This window comes from Jaculus jaculus, chromosome 8, assembly GCF_020740685.1.
Source record: "Jaculus jaculus isolate mJacJac1 chromosome 8, mJacJac1.mat.Y.cur, whole genome shotgun sequence".
NCBI lineage: Eukaryota > Metazoa > Chordata > Mammalia > Rodentia > Dipodidae > Jaculus > Jaculus jaculus.
Genome location: NC_059109.1, coordinates 83,510,463 through 83,526,132, shown reverse-complemented (window position 1 = coordinate 83,526,132; position 15,670 = coordinate 83,510,463).

Genomic DNA, 15,670 nt, shown 5'->3' with positions numbered 1-15,670 from the left:
TGGGGACAAAACTGCATCAGAATCCTTCAGTGCTCAGCAAGGTGGGAAACTGGTTGCAGAGTGTGCAGGAAAACATAGAGACAAGTTCCAAGCCAAGCACTCAACACTGGGAAAGACAGCCAGGGGCAGAGCCAGCATTCACAACCAGATTCTTTTCCATATTGTTTTTGTTTGCTTGTTTGTTTGTTTTTTCTCACGAGCAAACTTTTGAAAGGCCACCAAGAGGTATGACCAGCATCAGTGGCTTGACCTCACAGAGGACCACCCAGGTGGATGAAAGGCATCTGGGAGCCTGGGAAGGAAGCCAAGACAGTTGAGACTGCAATCAGCAACCAGACAAGACTGTACTCACTCCATACATCCCATTCTGTGCTCTCACCTTCATATCTATCCTCCTTTATTCAATACTCTGTGTCAACTTGACAAGCCAACTGTGTCCTGTTCTGTTATCATTCTCTCCCTCTCTCTTTCTCCTCTTCTTCCTTTTCCTTATTTGTCATTTTCATTGTGTGTTTTTTTTTGTTTTGTTTTGTTTTTTTGGTTTTTTTTTTTTTTTACTATTCTTTGTTTTATATATAGGATTTTCCAAAGAATACAGTCTGGCCTGGCTTTCAAGGTTTCTGTGTCGCAACCTCCTGAGACACTGGACTCTTAGGTTTTCTGATTGCATTTCTAATCTTAATTTGTTGTGTATAGTGTGGCACACACATGTATGTGTGTGTGTGTGTGTGTGTGTGTGTGTGTGTGTAATGCCTGTGCCTGTGTGCATGTATGTATGTATGCAGAGGTCAGAGGAGGCTGTCAAATGTCCTCCTCAGTCACTCTTTTGCCTTATTTTTCTAATAGTCTCTCTGAAACCTTGAACTTGCTGTTTCAGTTAGACTGGTTGACCAGGGAGCCCCGGCAATCCTCCCTGTTCACCTCAGTGCTGAGGTTACAGGCATGCATAGCCATGCTTAGCTCTTTACCTGGTTGCTGGGGATGAACTCAAGTCCTCGTGTTTACGCAGGATGGTGGTTTGATTCAGGTGTTCCCCATAAACTTAGGTATTCTGAAGGCAAGGTTCCCCAGCTAATGGCAATTGGAAATTAAAGCCTCCTGGAAGCAGTGTATTGTTGGGAGCGGGCTTATGGGTGTTATAGCCAGTTTCCCCATGTCAGTGTTTGGCACACCCTCCTGTTGATATTGCCCACCTTATGTTGGCCAGGGAGTGATGTCCACCTTCTGCTCATGCCATCCGTTTTCCCCTGCCATTGTGGAGCTTCCCCCTTGAGCCTATAAGCCAAAATAAACCTCTTTTACCCAGAAGCTGCTCTTAGTTGGGTGATTTCTACCAGCAATACGAACCTGATTGCAACAGTAAAGTGGTACCAAGCAGTGGGATTGCTGAGAGACATCTGACTGTATGGCTTTGAACTTTTGGAGCTGATTTTCAAGAGGAATGTCAAGGATTTGAAACCTTGGTCTAAGAGACGCCTTGCAGTCCTGTAGATACAGCTTGATGGACTATTCTGGTCAAAGTTGAAAGATCTGAATGCAGTAAGAACTATGGACTGTGAGGTTTGGCTTATGAGGATGAAAAAGAGCTTTGCCTGGACTGGGCTAACAGTTTGTATGGGAAGCTTGCTGTTATGCCCATGTCCTGAGAAGTTGTGCAGGGTTGCTTTGTGTAGACATGAACTGGTGTGAGCAAAGGGATATGGCACAGAAAGAAAAATCTTTGGGTGAACTGTTGCCCATTCAGCTGCAATTGAGAGATAATAATCTTTGAGATTGGGCCAGCTGACCTGCACTGGGGCAACAGGAAGAATTTAAAGTCTTTTGAGGGGGCCTGAGTGCTCAAACAGTGTCCTATTCTTCAAAGTCTGCTTTATTGCCCCTCACCCCAGGATTAACAAATTGGTGGAGTATAAAAAAGGCAGGTAAAAGCTACGTGTGGTGGTGCACACCTTTAATCCCAGCACTCGGGAGGCAGAGGTAGGAGGACTGCCATGAGTTTGAGGCCACCCTGAGACTCCATAGTGAATTCCAGGTCAGCCTGGGCTACATTGAGACCCTACCTCGAAAAAAAAAAAAAAAAAATGCAGGAAAGAGAAGGTCATTGAGTTTACAACACAGTCTTGTGTTTTGGAAATAGCCAAGGGCAGTGTGAAACAGGTTTGCTGGTTGCCTGCATAGAGACCCCATGGAGCCATGGGGATGAACTGTGAATTGCAGTGGAGACCCAGTATAGATGCTGGGACCACAAGATGGCTGCTAAGGAAAGCTGCCAGCCCTGATGAAGTTTCCAGGACTGTGAGTAGCCTAGCTGGAGGGGTGGAATTGGAAGTCCAGAGACTTGGTGCTGGTTAGAATTATCAGACTTGGAGATTTGTCACTGGCTAGAGTTGTTGGACTTGGAGCTACAGAGTTTGATGTTTTCCCTGGTTATTTTAAATCTTATATTAGCTGAATATTTCTTTGCTATGCCCAATGTCATCTTTTGCAGTGTGAATACTTATTCCATGCCATTATGGGCTTTGGGGGGGATTTTTTTATTATATTATGGCTCAATTGAAAGATCTTGGACTATGGGGATGTTTGAACATCATTGGGATTGATAAAAACTATGGGGACTTTTAAATTTGGACTGAATGCATTGCATTTTACACCACGTATGGATATGAGTTTATGGGGGCCAGGGGTGGAATGTGGTGGTTTGATTCAGGTGTCCCCCATAAACTTAGGTGTTCTGAATGCTAGGTTCCCCAGCTGATGGCAATTGGAAATTAAAGCCTCCTGGAGGTAGTGTATTGTTGGGGGAGAGCTTATGGGTATTATAGCCAGTTTCCCCATGCCAGTGTTTGGCACACCCTCCTGTTGCTGTGGTCCACCTTCTGTTGGCCAGGGGGCGATGTCTACCCTGTGCTCATGCCATCGTTTTCCCCTGCCATTGTGGAGCTTCCCGCTTGAACCTGTAAGCCAAATAAACCTCTTTTTCCCACAAGCTGCTCTTGGTTGGGTGATTTCTACCAGCAATGCGAACCGGACTGCAATACACAGCAAGTGCTGTTAACTTCTGGTCCACTTTCCAAGCTTATGATTACATTTCTTACGTCACTCTTTTCATTCTACTTTTGTCAAAGTACCTTGTACCTATTGTTTCCCCATTTTATTTACTGTTCCCCTCTCTACTTCTCTATTACACAATGCCAATCATTATATCTTCTGTTTTTCCTTTCACCTCATATTCACAGTAACAATTACCTTAGTACACACTGTACTAGCAAACCTTTACTTTCCAAAATTATTGGAGTTTAAGAGGTAATTGTTATTTGACTGTAACTGTACATTCATACTGGTTCTATCCTTTGACCATGGTTATCTCTGTGAACAGTACTCTACTCTCAAGGGAGTTTGGGGAATTGAGCCTGGCGCTCTATATATTAGTCTATCTGAGAAAAATGACACCTCGTTGGGCATGGTGGCACACAACTTTAATCCTAGCACTTGGAAGGCAGAGGTAAAAGGATCACCATGATGTTGAGGCCAGCCTGAAACTAAAGAGTGAGTTCCAGGTCAGCCTAGCCTAGAGCAAGACCCAACCTCAAAAAAAACAAGAGGTCTGGAGAGATGCCTTAGTGGTTAAGGCATTTGCCAGCAAAGCCAAAGGATCCCTGTTCAATTCTCCAGGACCCACATAAGCCAAATGCCCAAGGGGGCTCATGTGTCTGGAATTCTTTTGCAGTGGCTAGAGGCCCTGTTGTATCCATTCTGTCTCCCATTCTCTGCCTCTTTCTCTCTCTCAAATAAATAAATAAAATATATGAAAAAAAATAAACACCACAACCTTACTATAACCTACTGCCTCTTAAACATTGAAAACACTGCTACTGAAAGAATATTTTTTTTTTTCCCCAAGGTAGCATCTCACTCTAGCACAGGCTGACCTGGAATTAACTATGTAGTCTCAGGGTAGCCTCAAACTCATGGCGATCCTCCTTATCTCTGCCTCCCAAGTGCTGGGATTAAAGGCATGCACCACCACACCTGGCTTTTTAAACATGATTTTTTAAAAGATCAACCAATGACCTACTCCAGATGTACAAGTCCCTATCCAAAACACAAGAAATATTAAAAGCCTTATGGAGGTAACCAACCACTTTCTGATTGGATTTGAAATCTGCTCCACAGGAGGAAATTCATGGCTGGCACTTAAAACTTGGTCAAAAACCTGTGAATAGGGAGAACTTAGGTCCTAGAGGTTAAACTTACTATAGTTGTTATGATAAATGGGCAAGTTATCAAACTAAACATATCTAAACACTTATGCCTAAACCCATAGTTTAGTTGTGTTCTCAGCCTGAAGACCAGAAAAGAATCTTTCCACATTACTGTATAGACATAGTCAAAACACTAAATATGCAGAAAAATAAAGTATATTAAATTTGCAAAAGAAAAATGCCAAATTATATACAAAGGAAAAGCCATCAGAAGAATAGCAGATTTCTCAACAGAAACTTTTAAATCCAGGAAGAGGGCTGGAGAGATGGCTTAGCAGTTGAGCTCTTGCCTGTGAAGCCTAAGGACCCGGTTTGAGGCTCAATTCCCCAGGACCCACGTTAGCCAGATGCACAAGGGGGTGCACGCATCTGGAGTTCATTTGCAGTGACTGGAGGCCCTGGCGCACCCATTCTCTCTCTCTCTCTCTCTCTGCCTCTTTCTCTGTCACTTTCAAATAAATAAATAAAAATAAACAACAGCAAAAATAAAATAAATCCAGGAGGACTTGGAATGATGTATTTCACACTCTAAAATATACCAACTGCCAATTCAGACTACTATACACATCAAAAATGTATATGATGGTTGAAAGACAAAGTAAAACTTTCCATGATAAAAACAGGCTAAAGGAATTCAAGACAACTGTAATGGTTAATATCAATCATCAACTTGACTTGATCTAGTATCCTGTAGGGGACAAATTTATGGACATAGCTGTAAAGGAACTTCTAAATTAGGTTAATTGAAGTGGAAATACCCACCCTAACTGTGGATAACATCATTCCATGAACTGGCATCGTGGGCTGAATTTAAAATAAAATAAAATAAGCCATTTATCTTGCTCTCCTTCCTGACCAAAGACTCATGACCTCACAGTGGTTAATGCTACCTACATGAGACCTGAATAATAGGAGGGAAAAATGATGACATCAAAACAGAACAGGGACAAGTTGAGAAGAAAGAATTCAGTGGAGTAGGGAAATGGGAGCTAGAACAAAGGAGAATGATCATTAGTATATTGTAGGTATATTGTATATATGTGTGGAGGTTGTCAATAAAAAGGTTTTTTTGTTTGTTTTTTGTTTTTGTTTTGTTGTTGTTGTTGTTGTTGTTGTTGTTGTGTTTTGTATTTTGAGGTAGAGTCTCACTGTGGCCCAGGCTGACCTGAAATTCACTGTGTAGTCTCCAGGTGGCCTCAAACTCATGGTGATCCTCCTACCTCTGCTTCCAGAGTGCTGGGATTAAAGGCGTGCACCACCATGCCTAGCAATAAAAAAGTTTTTAAAAAAGAAATAAACTCTTCTGCCCCTAGTGTTTTAGTCTTTTTCCTCACTTTCAAAACAAAATACCCAGTCAAGGCTTATTTTCAGCTTACTGTTTCAATGGGAAGTTTATCATGGCAGGGAAAGCAAGATCACACATCCAGTGTCACATTAGCAGGGAGGAAGTAAGAGATGAATGCTGATGCTCGTCTAGCTTCTCATTTAAATACACTGTAGGCTACCCCACCTATGGAATGGTGCCACCCATTATTATTGGTATTAGTATCAGTGAGGGTTCTCTAGAGGAGCAGAACTGCTAGAATGAATTATATTAAAAGGGGAATTTATTGGACTAGCTTACAGTAGTCTATTAGCAGTTGTAGGCCAGAGAATCAAGGAACCCAGTCGCTGCTCAGTCAACAGGGCCAAATGCCTCAGCAGTCCCAATCTGGCACTGAAAGCCTGCAGGCTTTCTGAGGAGCCTTTGGTTTTTGATCCACATGGGTCTTCAGTTGGCGCTGGTCTTCAATCACACTGGAAGGCAGGAAGCAGCTCTGGCAGCCAAATGGAAGGAAGGAAGGGGCTCTTTTCACCCAGAGCTTCCTTATATAAAGTCCCCCTCTGAGAGGGGCTGCCTGCTCTGGGGGAAGGGCTCACTCTGGGGAAAGGACTTCCTCCTTCAGTTAATCCTTCCTGGAAGCAACCTCAGAGACCCACCCAAAAGGGATTTCTGTGGATTACTAAACAGATCAAATTGACAACACCTTAACCATCATTAGTCCTCCCTTTGTCAACTTGATACCAAACCATATTGCCTTACATCATACTTAATGTCCATGACAGACGTGCCACTATTGCACCCATTGGCTCATTTGGCCTGGATAGCCAATTATAAGGCTTGCAGTGTCCACTGTTGAGTATCTTCACTGGTGGTATCTCTTTCTCCCATTGAACTGCATGTAGAATGGCTTCTTCCAGCTTTCTGTCAGCTGGTCTACATGGAGGAGGTTATCAGCTCAATTCCAGCAGGATTTCTCAGTGGCCTTGCAGCCCCAGTATGTGGAGTCTTCAGCAGTAGGGTCTCACCATCTATTCCCAGTGGGAAACCAAGGGCCTTGGCAATGGCCTATAATGTTTTGGGGGCATCAGGGACCTCCCTGGCCAACAACTCACTGGAGGTATCCCATCCCTGGCACTGAAATTTTTCTAACAACGATCTATGGCTCCTGAGTGTTCCATTGTCTGAAACCGGAGGATTTCATATGATTTATTTACATCCTCTTAGATTTTGATTAGCCCTCCCTCCACCTTTCTCTTACTCAATCTCTTCCCCTGACCTAATTTTGGGCCTTTTCACCCCTGTTAATCTAGTCTTCTACTTACATATATACAATACTAACCTATTAAGTCCCCTCCTCCCTTCTTTTCTCTTCCCTTTATATCTCCTTTTTAACTTACTGGCCTCTGCTACTGAGTTTTTTTCCTTCTCACACAGAAGCCCAATCATCTATAGCTAGGATCCACATATAAGGGACAACATGCGGTGCTTGGCTTTCTGGGCCTGGGTTACCTCCCTTAGTATAATCCTTTCCAGATCCATCCATTTTCCTGCAAATTTCATAATTTCATTTTTCTTTTCCACTGAGTAGAATTCCATTGTATAAATGTGCCACATCTTCCTTATCCACTCATCAGTTGAGGGACATCTAGGCTGGTTCCATTTCCCAGCTATTATGAATTGAGCAGCAATAAACATGGTTGAGCTCATAATTCTGCCTAACATGGTATAACTATCCCACCTATAACTAGAAATGTAACATCTTCCCCCAACACAAAGCAAGGTTCCTTGAGGAATGCTTAGTCTCTAATATAATAGGTCTAGTATAAATTCAGCAACAATTTGCTAGTAATATTGGTGAATATATGTACAAACACTCTGTATCAAGGTAGGACAGGACCATTGCTAAGATCAAGAATAAAGCAAAGATGTCCCAGGTAAGCCAGATGCATAAAGGTAAGGCAAGCGCAAGATTGTACATGTCCACCAGGTGGTGCAAGCATCTGGAGTTCGACTTCAGTGGCTGAAGCCCTGGTGTGCCAATTTCTTTCTCTCACTCTCTCTAAAACAAAATTGAAACTGGATGTTACACAAATATGGTATACTACGATTAAGCAAAATGAAACTGGTAATGTTACACAACCATGAGTACCTTTACTACTTCTGTTGCTACTGAAAAATGAAACTGGTGGTGTCATGCACACTTGAGTACCTATACTACTGCTGCTGTTGCTACTCAAAAATGGAACTGGTGAGGCTCCTAAACTGTGTTTGGATCCCCAGCATGCACAACAAAACTGGATGCAGTAACATGCATCTGTAATCCCTGTGACCTATGGTCAGGTGGGAGGCAGAGTCAGGAGAATCTCCTGCAAGTTTACAGGACAGCCAGCCTGGCAGTGAAGAACAAGAAATCCTGTTTCAAAGAAGGTGTGGTATGGGAACAAACACTTGATGTTTTCCTCTGACTTTACACGACCATGGCTCATATGTGCCCATACTCACACAAAACACACACACACACACACACACACAAATAGATAAATGTAAAAAATGAAATTAAGCCAGGCATGGTGGCACACACCTTTAATCCCAGCACTTGGGAGGCAGAAGTAGGAGGATCACTGTGAGTTCAAGGCCACCCTGAGGCTACAAAGTGAATTCCAGGTCAGCCTGAGCTAGGCTCTACCTCGGAAAACCAAAAAAAAAAAAAAAAAGAAAGAAAGAAATTGGTGATACATCCATATCCATCAATCCAAAGAGATGGCAAGGGTATAATTATGTGTGCAGAAAAGTTTTTCAAAAGGTCATATGCTTTTATTTAAATAAAATTCTTAAAATGAAAAAAATAAAACATCGTGGGCTGGGAAGATGTCTCAATGGTTAAAGGAACTTGCATGCTAAGCCTGCTGGCCTGTGTTTGATTCCCCAGTACCCACATAAAGCCAGGGGTACAAAGTGGCACATGCATCTGGAGTTTGCAGTGACAAAAGACCTGTTGTGCCCATTCCTTCCCCACGACCTCAACAAATAATAAATAAAAACATTTGTAAATATCAAGATATGACGCCAGGCATAATGTGCACACCTATAATCTCAGTACTGGGAGGCTGGAACAGAAGGAATATGAGTGTGAGGTCAGCCTGGGTTACATAGCAAGTTTAAGGCTAGATATCCTGTCTCAAAAATAAAACAAGGGCTGGAGAGATGGCTTAACAGTTAAGGTGCTTGCCTGCGAAGCCTAACAACCCATGTTCTGCTCTCCAGATCCCATGTTAGCCAGATGCACAAAGGTGAGGGCGGTATAAGCATCTGGAGTTCAATTCCAGTGGCTGAGGCCCTGGTGTGCCAATTCTCTCTCTCTCTCTCCTCTCAAATAAAAAAAATTTAAAAATGCAAAAAAACCTTGGGCATGGTAGTGCACACCTTTAATCCCAGCTCTTGGGAGGCTGAGGTAGGAGGATTGTTGTGAATTAGAGGCCAGCATGAGACTACAGAATTCTAGGTCAGCCTGGGATAGTTCAAGGCCCTACCTCAAAAAATAAAAATTGTCACTATGTGGAATCTTCTGCTGATGAGAATGAGGGTTGCACTGGATTGGATTTTCAGTTCTGGAATGGAAAGGGAGTGAAGTCGTGCTTTAATGTGTAGGAAAGTGAAAGAGGAGCCAGTACCATCATGTGAGCCTCAGCCTTAGCTCACACACTTCTCTTTAGGTGGCAGGAATTGGCAGACAGGCTACAAAACTGTGGAAGAAGGGCTCTGAGGAGGAGCAGAACTATTGGCACTGCTTACATTGCAGTTCCTAGACCCAACATTGCCCACCCACTGTAGACTTCTCCCTACAGACTCCAAAACTAGTCTGTGCTTGCCCTTGACAGATCCCTTAACCATTTCTCCTTTGACCAATGAGTAGCTAGGTTATTAAGTCAGTGTGGGAACATGAATAACCCTGACTTCTGGGTGGATTGGAAGAGTGTGGGGCTAGTGTATAGAGAGGCAAATAATGGAGTGCAGAGTCTAGGCAGAGCAGTTCAGCACCCCTGAAATGGACAAGACAGCAGACAAGAACTTTGAGATAAGAGGACTTGGAACTTGGAGAAAGACTTCATGGGAGGCATAAGTGCATGGGAAGTATCCAGGCAGACCTTCTGGTTTCTTTCTGCTGGATGGGGCCTCCTCTTTACTGTGATGAAGATGCTGCTGAGAAATAGGGTTTGGACAAACCTAAGTCAAGTCTGATCAGTCGGAGGTTCATCTTGGGGAGTTGTTTAGAAGTTAGTGGACTGCATGAATCTAGAGCTTTCCAGAACGAGGCTGCATTTAGGTACTGGACTAACCTTTGGACTAGTTGGTACATGGAAAGAATGTAAATCCAATGAGACATAAAAAGAACAGCTGAATCCTGCTGGAACAGGAAGGGAGGAGAAGTTTACAAATTTCCAGAAAGATACTCAAGTAATCATACAGGAGGGTTGTTAAAGTGAATTAATCCCAGCTGTCACATTAATGGACTGTAGAGAGAAAACTGAGGGCCCAAGCCATCTTCTAACAAATGTACAATGGGCACAAAGTGTGTGGATCCCAGGTCAGCTTGGTGATTCTCCACAACTTCCCACATAGCCAGATTGAAGCCACTGGCCAAGCACCTCTGTCATAGAAATTCTAGAGCTGTCGCCACTCTTCTCGCTTCCTGCAGGGAGCTGTGAAGCAGGGCTGGGCAAGCTGGCATGAAAATCATTTGGCTCATCCAAATCCACTGCCTCTGAGTCCCAAGTCCACTTTTATAGATTCATTTGCATGCAATTTGCATTGCTCCACAAACCCTGGCTTCTCCTTTAAAGTGCCTTTCTTTATCCATACTCCTAAGAAACATGGGTTTTATGGGTGAAAAAGAGGAGCCTTTAAGTTTCTGCATTTATTCGAAACCCACTTATATTGGAGTCCAAACTCCAATAGAAGCTCAGGCTGCCGTTTAGGACTGAAGTACATCTTCTTCCCTGCCTCCATCCCTTAACACATAGAGAAGGAAGGTGGTACATTGCTACCCTGTAAGGCTCCCAGACTGAAAACTGAGCTGGTCAGGTGGAGAGAAGTGGGGTCTGCTGATAGATGCACTCAGCCAAGGACCCAGTTCCTTGGAGGAAGAGCCCAGCAATCAGAACTTCTTGCCAGGCCAACTGTAGTGATTTAATATAAAGCACATGCCTAGGGCTGGGGAAATGGCTTAGTGGGTAAATGTACTTGCTTGCAAAACCTGCTGGCCCAAGGTTGAATTCCCTAGTACACACATAAAGCTAAATACACAAAGTGGTGCATGTGTCTAGAGTTCATTTGCAGTGGCCAGAGGCCCTAGTGTGTCCATTTCTTCATCATGATTGTCATCTTCTCCTCTTCCTCCCTCTCCTCCTCCTCCTTCTCCTTTTTCTTCTCCTCATCCTTCTTCTTTTCTTTCTTTTCTTCTTTTTCTTCCTCTTCTTCCTCCACTCTCCTCCTCTCTATCATACATAGCTGGAGAACTTGTCATCAAAGTCCAAGGACCCAAGTTCAACTCCCCAGTACCTACATAGGCCATATGTACATAGTGGTTCATACATCTGGAGTTTATTTGCAGTGGCTAGAGGTCCTGGTGCAGCCTCTCTCTCTCTCTTTCTCTCTTTTTCTTTGTCACTCTCAAATAAGTAAATTGAAATAAAATGTAAAAAACATTTTAAACTTTTGCGTCAGAAACAGAAATGTTTATTTTAAGCTTCTGCAATTAATTTGTGTAATTTTTTACACAGTAGTAAATGCCCAATTTTTTCATATTTTTATTAACAACTTCTATGATTATAAAAAATACCCCAGGGCTGGAGAGATGGCTTAGCGATTAAGTGCTTGCCTGTGAAGCCTAAGGACCCCGGTTCGAGGCTCGGTTCCCCAGGTCCCACGTTAGCCAGATGCACAAGGGGGCGCACGCGTCTGGAGTTCGTTTGCAGAGGCTGGAAGCCCTGGAGCGCCCATTCTCTCTCTCTCCCTCTATCTGTCTTTCTCTCTGTGTCTATCACTCTCAAATAAGTAAATAAAAAATTAAAAAAAAAATACCCCAGGGCTGGAGAGATGGCTTAGCAGTTAAGCGCTTGCCTGTGAAGCCTAAAGACCCAGGTTCGAGGCTCGGTTCCCCAGGTCCCACGTTAGCCAGATGCACAAGGGGGCGCACGCGTCTGGAGTTCGTTTGCAGCGGCTGGAAGCCCTGGCGCGCCCATTCTCTCTCTCTCCCTCTCTCTGTCTTTCTCTCTGTGTCTGTCGCTCTCAAATAAAAAAAAAAAAAAAATTTTAAAAATACCCCACAGTAATATCCTCCCCCCCCCTGCTTTCCCCTTTGAAATTCCATTCTCATCATATCCCCTCCCCATCTCAATCAGTCTCTATTTTGATGTCATGATCTTTTCCTCCTCTTATGATGGTCTTGTGTAGGTAGTGTCAGGCACTGTGAGGCCACGGGTATCCAGGCCATTTTGTGTCTGCGGGGAGCACATTGTAAGGAGTCCTACCCTTTCTTTGGCTCTTATGTTCGTTCCACCACCTCTTCCACATTAGACCCTGAGCCTTGGAAGGTGTGATAGAGATATTACAGTACTGCACACTCCTGTCACTTCTTTCCAGCACCATGATGCCTTCTGAGTCATCTCAAGGTCACTGCCATCTGAAAAGAGAATATTCTCTACAAAAAGTGAGAGTAGCATTAATATAAGGGTATGAACATTTACTGGGTAGTTTGATAAGCATAGTATACACATTTAGCCAGATAGCAGCAGATGTTACACCCCTATGACTTATGACTACCCCTGTTTTAAGTTTTCAGTATCAGGGATGTATTCCCTCCATGGAGCGGGCCTCCGGTTCAATTAGAGGGCAGTTGGTTTCCACCATGATAGACATGCCGCTATTGCACCCGTTGTTTCATTTGGCCTGGATGGCCAAATATAAGGCTTGCAGTGTCCACTGTTGAGTATCTTCACTGGTGATTTCTCTTTCTCCCATTCTAATTTTTTTTTAATTTCTCTAGGAAAAACCTAGGTGGTAAAGTGGCTAGATCAGATGATTTATAGTAAGCTTAATAAAAAGTTGCCAAGAAGCTTTCCAAAGTAGTTCTCCATTTCTTCTATGTATGCTATAATCAATTATCAGTTACTTTTTTAAAATTCTCATCTCAAGCCAGGTGTGGTGGCACACGCCTGTAACCCCAGCACTCAGGAGGCAGAGGTAGGCAGATCACCGTGAGTTCGAGGCCACCCTGAGACTCCATAGTGAATCCCAGGTCAGCCTGGACTACAGTGAGACCCTACCTGGAAAAACAAAAAAAAGATAATAATAATAAAATAAATTCTCATCTCACCAAAAACAAATATTTCATTGACCAAAGGGCATTGAGTACAAGATGAAGGATCCTTGATGCACTAAACTTTCATCCTTTCTTTCTCCTCTTACCTCTCTCTATCTATCTTCCTTTCCTTTTTACTTTTTGAGATAGGATGTCACTTAGTAGCTCAAGCTGACCTTGAATTTATAGCCCTCCTTTCTGAAGCTTCCTGAATTCTGAGATTACAGACGTGTGCCACAGTGGCCAATTCCCCTTCTTTGTGACTCAGCTAACAACCAATGGTTCATGGCCAGGACCAGGATGGTCCTTCCATAGAGCAGAGAACTATCGCATGCTTGGCCTTGGAGATCATCCTGCACTTTAGAGCTGACAAAGTCCAGAGTTCCTCCAGGCCCCACCAACCCAGTCCACAAACACACTTCCAGGAAAAACATACACTTTGCAGGCTTTTGCTCCCATCTTCAGACAGGTACTCCAGGCCTCTTGATTTATCCCAATTATTACCAGAAGTCCTGAGAGTGTCTCATATTAGCTTAGCACAGGTTTTCTTCTAGAGAGACAAGTCCTTAAAGCCACTTGAGGACAGCATCTCACCATTGCCCCCGTTAGTCTACCCCAAGGGCAAGCATCCAAAACCCTCCTACAGTTTTCAGCCCTAGGCTACAGTAGGTCTGTGTATGCTGCAGAAATGAGAGGGGTTAACCTTATGGTAGATTCTGTGCAGCTGCTGCAAATACCTCTCCCTCCTCCAGAGATTTACCCTGGGCTGATAAGTGACCCTGGGAAGGTATAATCCCTAATGTCCTCCCAAATTGACAATAGAAATTAACTTTTACATCTGGTAAGTATCCTACCCCACTTTGGCCTGCTCTGTTCCTTTTCTCTGTGTTCATCGAAGTGCGCTCCCTCTGTAAGTCACTTGCTCCAGAAGCCGCATTGCATCACTCTCAGGAAGAAAACATTCGTCCTCCCAATGTGTGCCTCAAACCCTGTACCAATCCCCAGAATATCAGGCCTACTTCTGCTGATAGCCTCTGCCTGCAAGCCTAGGGTGGAGGTGTTGTGAGACTGGATGGGAACCTGAATACCAAACCTCCCCAACCCTGCTCCATTCTCTCCTTGTTCCATCCCATCTTTCTCCCAAGAGCCTACCCACCACACCACCACATGAGCCCTTTCCCCCATGCCAAGCTGCCTTGCAACCCATGGAAATCCCACTATGTACAGTGTATTCAAAACAACCCTGCTCCATCAATGTTATTACCACTCTTATTGTTCTAGTGAAAAATCCAAAAGCAATTTACTGCCAAGCTAATGAAGCTTAAGATCACTTGCAGGCAATCTTTCTAAGGCCCTGCAACTTTATAATCACAGCTTTTATTTTTCTGCTTGAAAGTGGCTCCCAAATTGCAACAATTCAGACCCCACAAAACCAATTCTGCTCTTGAAGAAACTGAGGCTCTGAATGAAGAGATAACTTGCTTCCAATGGGAAGGACACAGGCTGGTGGGACCAGAAACAGAACATGACCTGGATTTTCTGCCTCCCAACTTCTTCTCCTCTCCTACATCCTATGACCATCCCAAAACTCAGACAGACCCACAGAAGCAGCCTCCAGGACCCAGCCCTTGGCATTCCTCAACCCAAAACATGCAGCCGTCCTAGCTAGCAGCCACCAGCCCCTCCCATTGCTCTGGCACATTATTGTGGGAGCTTGCCAGACCAGAATGTGCTTGGGCAGAGCTATATTTAAATCTTAAGGGTACCTACATGCATGTCACCCACGTTCTAGAACTTGAAATCACCCTCTGTTTGCTTATGTCCTCTTCCCCAGCTCAGGTGACAGGCTCAAACAATTTGTGTCAGTTAGCTTTTGCAGTGAGAACCATGCCAAAACATAGTGTCCTAGGATACAAATTGGGGCTATGCAGTTTACCTTGGCCTGGTTCCCTCATACGTATTCAATCAGCTGCCAGGTTCACTGGGACTCACTCATCCTCCAATGGGTAGCGCACAACTGCTCACATGATGGCTGGCAGAATTTCACAACAGCAAGTAGAACTGAGTGAGACCTTTTCAGGCCTCCACTCAGCGCTTACACAGAATTACTTTCACCACATTCCATGGCCCAAAGCACGTTATAGGCCGAACGTGGTGGTTGATTGACTGGGCACGGTATCCAGTTATGTCTCAAACATTACTGGGATATTTCTGCCAGGGTTTTGAGTAAGATGTAACATTAAATTAGTATGTAATTTATAGTGTATGTGGACTTCATCTAATCAGTTAAAGGCCTTAAGTGGACAAAGACTGACTTCTCCCTAGCAAGAGGAAATTCTTTAGCACAATACCTTCAGACAAAATCTACAACTCTTCATTGGTCTCCAGCTTGCCAACCTCTCCTGCAATTGTGATTGTGAGAACCAATTCCTTAAAATAAATCTCTCCACCATCAACATATCCTGTTCATCCTGTTTCTGTGGAGAATTGTGACTAATGCCCTAGCCCAGATTCAAGGGGTGCAGAATAGATTCCACCTCCTGCTCAGAGGGATAGCAAAGTCACATTGCAAAGAACAAGGGCACAGAAAGAGGCTAGGACAATCACCCTCACTAATGTGCCACCACAGGACAGGTGGGAGAATGGAGTGGCAGTAAGTAAGGCTTAGAATCTGCAACCTTTGGTGTTAACCCTTGAGCAGCAAAGTTCTGCTTGGTCAGTTAA